The sequence below is a fragment of the Primulina huaijiensis genome, chromosome 15 (genome assembly GCF_012295235.1).
Source record: "Primulina huaijiensis isolate GDHJ02 chromosome 15, ASM1229523v2, whole genome shotgun sequence".
Classification (NCBI taxonomy): Eukaryota; Viridiplantae; Streptophyta; class Magnoliopsida; order Lamiales; family Gesneriaceae; genus Primulina; species Primulina huaijiensis.
In genome coordinates, this window is record NC_133320.1 from 6548357 (window position 1) to 6553196 (window position 4840).

Below are 4840 nucleotides of genomic sequence, written 5' to 3' on the forward strand. Positions count from 1 at the left end.
AATCATGGCTCATTTGTTTACTTTCCAGGAACCATCATCAAAGGTCGTATTATGGCCTTCGTCATCGAGATGTTCCACTGAGATCAAATTGCGTGTCAATTTTGGTACATGTCTGACTTTGTTGATTTTTCAGACAGATCCATTTGACATCTTCATTTGGACATCACCCATACCAACTATTTCCAAAGGCTTTCCATCAGCCAAAAAAAATTTTCCATAATTGCCAGCGATGTAATTATCGAATATATCACGATTACCAGTGGTATGAAATGAAGATCTTGATTCCATAACCCAATAATCAACTGGGATTTCCATGGATATTAATAGCATTTGTACCTCCTCAGTAACAGCATTTGCATTATTGTTTGTTGATTTGCCGTTCTTTTTTAAGTGACCAATTTCACCACAGCTCCATCACTTCAAATTCTTTTCAAAAGTGTTTTTGTCTTTTCCATTTCTTGATTTGGACCTACCACGCCATTGGTTAGAACTCTTTTCACCACTCCTGCCCCTTCCTCAATTCTCGATATTTAGAGCAGATCTCGATGATGTTCCTTCATCCGAATCCATCTTGCGAACTTCTTCAGCAAAAATTTGATCTCTGACATCATTGAATTGTAGCTTTCATTTTCCAACGGAGTTGCTAACCGCTGTCCACATTGGTTCCCAAACATTTGGTAAAGACGCCAAAAGAATAGGTGCATGAATCTCATCATCAAAATTAATTTCAACCGATGTTAACTGAGAAACAATCGTGTTGAACTCATTGATGTGTTTAGCCACCGAAGCACTTTCTTCCATTTTCAAGTTGAATAACTTTTTCATGAGATGTACTTTGTTGTTTTCTGATGGCTTCTCGTACATATCCGATAAAATGGACATCATCTCTTCTGTGGTTTGTGCCTCCACCACGTTATGTGTCACATTCTTCGTTAGGGTCAATCGTATCACACTTAACACCTGTCGGTCAAGGAGCTCCCAGTCATTATCCTCCATCTTTTCCGGTTTCTTTCCTGATAGAGGTTGATGCAGCTTCTTACTGTATAGATAATCTCTAATTTGTAATCGCCATAACGAAAAATTCATTCCATCGAACTTGTTGATTGCCGGTCCCGATCCATCATCTCCGACCATCGCTTCTCTAGCCTTAGCAAAAAATCTAAAAAAATCTTTTCTGATGTGGAAGATCAGACAAAGCTGCAGCCACAGAGCATACTCAGAATTCTAAGAAATTTTACAACAAGGCTTTGATACCAGTTGTTGGATAATTACACCGAAGCGATAACGATCGTGATGATAAAAAAATGCGAAATAAAATAATCAGCAAAAACACAAGGATTTACGTGGTTCACCCAAGATAGGCTATGTTCACGGAGCTACTGCAGATCTTTTATAACAGGAGAAATATTACAACAAGTGTATACAATAATACACTAAATATCTCATACTCCCAACCCGAGTATAACCGAGAAAATATTTTCTCTAACTCACACAAGAGAATCCAAAAAAACTCACTTTTTTCTTTGCTCTCTTTATTTTATGATGCTTAAAAAAGTTTTTGATTGGGATGATATTAAAGTGCAAATGATGCACTTATTTATAGCTACGATCATCCCGTATGAACAAAAGGAAAATCATTTCTTCTTCTGCAAGCAGCAACCAAGTTTGACGCTGTTTTTGTTGACAAATCCATGTGCAATCTTCTAATAATAAATAACGAAGGTAACCCACTCACCTAACAGGACAAACCCTGCTTGCCCATTATAAGTCAGGAAAAGTCAAGGAATATGACAGGAATACCGATCCCCGAGAACATTTATCCCGGTTCGAGAACATGGACATGTTGCACTGCTATGAAAATGGTGGTTTGACAAGCTCTAGCTGCATAGCATATATTATTTCAATGGTTTCACGAGCATTTTATTGCACCACTTTAGTAACAACAAGAGGTACAAGAAAATTTTTTTCAGCCTATTCGAGGTACAACCAAGTGGGGACGAGTCGTTGGCATAAATACATAAATTCAACAAAGCCGCTCTGAAAGTACCTTCATGCTTTCCCGAGACCAAAATTACCGCCTTTACACGGGGACACCAGGAAGGGGATTTCTTTCGATCCTTGGTGAAAAAGTTGCCACGGGATTTTGAGAATATGTTGTCTCGAGCATAGAAGTACAACAGCATGGAAGATGCCTAGATACAGAAGAGAGAGGCCATGAAGAAAGAAAAGAGTGAGCGGCCAGGGAGGATAGAGGACTGGGCACAGAAGGGAAACCCCTTGGGACGGTTTTCTTGCTATACCCCCTAAATGTGCCAAAAGATCGGGTAGTACACCTTTATGAAAAGGATAAGGTTATTCCCAGACCTCGCGGTTCTCTCAAGACTCGAGGTCAACCTCGAAATTTTGTACCTATCAACGAGAATGTTATAACAATACCAACGAGTGTAAGCAATTAAAGAACAACCATCCCAGGCCAGATCCTATCGGGACCGGTCCATCAGTGAAGAGAGCTAAGAGACTCCCGTGGGTACCCAAGAACTCGGGACCCCTCCCCTATACCCATGCCTCGTGTTTCAAACCTAGACAAGAAAGTCTTGACGAGCCTTCCCCGTCAAGCAGGGGCCGGAAAAAATCCCCTATCTGGGAGTAATCAAGATAATCTCAAGATGATCCACCGATGGTGATTTCAAACGAGCTCGGAAAGCATGGAGCTGGAGAGAAACTTTTGGAGTAGACAGTACAGGGCGAGAAGGTGAACCAAATTTTCATATAGAAATAATCAGTACCTTCAAATTAATGCATTATTATCTAAAAAAATCAACGAATAATTAATATAATTTTCATTTCAATTAATATAATTCTCCGGTGAATTAACAATTTTTAATACACTTGTAATTTAGTCGTTCGAAACACAACAGCTGCAAAGTAGCCATTAGAATGTATCTGTTGCAAAGTAGTAGTCGACAAGAACAATATATATAAACACCCTGTTCTCCACAATTCTTCATTCTAAGAACATACCATTTGGCAAACACATAAACTTGAATTTTTTTCTTCCAAACTATCACAATATTACAGTAGCAGCAACTCTAGCAACACAAGTGAAAACAAAATCTAGGTTGAAGTTGATGTCCGAGGTTATTATCACGGGAAGAATTGGTGTCATTGATACTTCAACAAAGCTAACAAATAGTTGAAGCATATCAAGGCAATCACGAGATGCGATGCGACGAAGAAGAAGGTTCATCCAAAGAAATCGTGAATCCGGGTATGATAGGCTCTTCAATGATTATTTTTTCACAAACTCGGTCTATCCAGATAAAATATTTTGAAGACTATTTCACATGAGAAGAAATTTATTCCTTTGCATATTGAATGCACTTGAATGTCATTCATCGTATTTTCAGTAGAAGGACGATGCTGCTAGAAGAAAAGGCTTGTCACAACTATAAAAATGCACGACTATATTTTGTCAACTAGCTTACGGAGTCTCAGTCGACGATTTTGACGAGTACCTGTGTATGAGTGAATCAAATGCCATCAAGTCTCTTTTCAAGTTATGTGGATATGTAAAACTTTTTGCTCATCGATACTTGAGAAGACCGAATGCTGATGATGTTCAGAGTCTTCTTAAAATCATGATGAGAGACACATCTTTCCTAGAATGTTGGGGAGCCTTGATTTGCACTGGGAATGGAAAAATGACCCAGTTGTTTAGAAAGACCAATTTACAAAAGGTCATGGGTCACCAACAATCGTGCTTGAAGCGGTCATGTCTCGAGACTTTTGGATGTGGAATGCATTCTTTGGCGTCGTCGGTTCACGTAATGATATTAATGTATTGTACTAATCTCTCATATTCAATAACATCTTGCAAGAAAATACCGTGGAGATTAATTTCACGATCAACGACAGTCAATATACGAAGAGGTATTGTCTAACATATATAATTTATCAAGCATGGTCTATTTTTGTAAAGACTTTTTCTTGTCTGGAGGATCCCAAGTGGAGGTTTTTAAGGAGATATAAGAGACTACAAGAAAATATGTCGAATAGGCATTTGGGGTACTCCAAGCTCAACGAGAAATTGTTAGAGGTCCAGTTCGTTATTGGTACAGAAAAGTTAAAATATATTATGTTATCATACATTATTTTGCACAACATGATTGTTGAAGATGAGGTAGTCATGTAACAAATTGGTAGAGTGATTAAGGTGACGAACCCGTACAACCCGTCCAAGTCTCAAACCGAAGATTTCATGATTATCTCGGGACAAATTCTGAACTACGTGACAGTAGGCGTCGACTTACTTGAGCATATCTATGCACAATACAATCCTTGGTTAGTATTTTACATATTTATAACGTTTATTTTATATGTTTTTTTTTATTTTATGCAAGTATGATTTTATATATATTGTACTCATTCTTTTCAAATTTATAATTATATTTTAATTTTAAATATATTACATTCATAAAATAAGATGAAATAATTTTAAACAGTAAGTATATTTAAAAATATTATTATTATTTATTTTAAAAAATAATAATTTAAAATGATGTAACTAAAATTTAAAAATATATTTATTTAATGTAAAATAAGAGTGAATAAAGAAACCAAAAAATAACGAGTGATGATGTTCAAATGAATGTGTTAATACANGATGTAATTTTAGATTTACTTAAAATACCTTTCAGTTTAACAAACTAACTATATGATTTTTCTATATTATATCAACATTTTTCTTTATATTTTATTTTATCTCTTGCTATTACAATTTCAAAAATCTTTAACTTTTATTTTAATTTTTTTTAAAATATTTTATTCTTTTTTTTTTTTT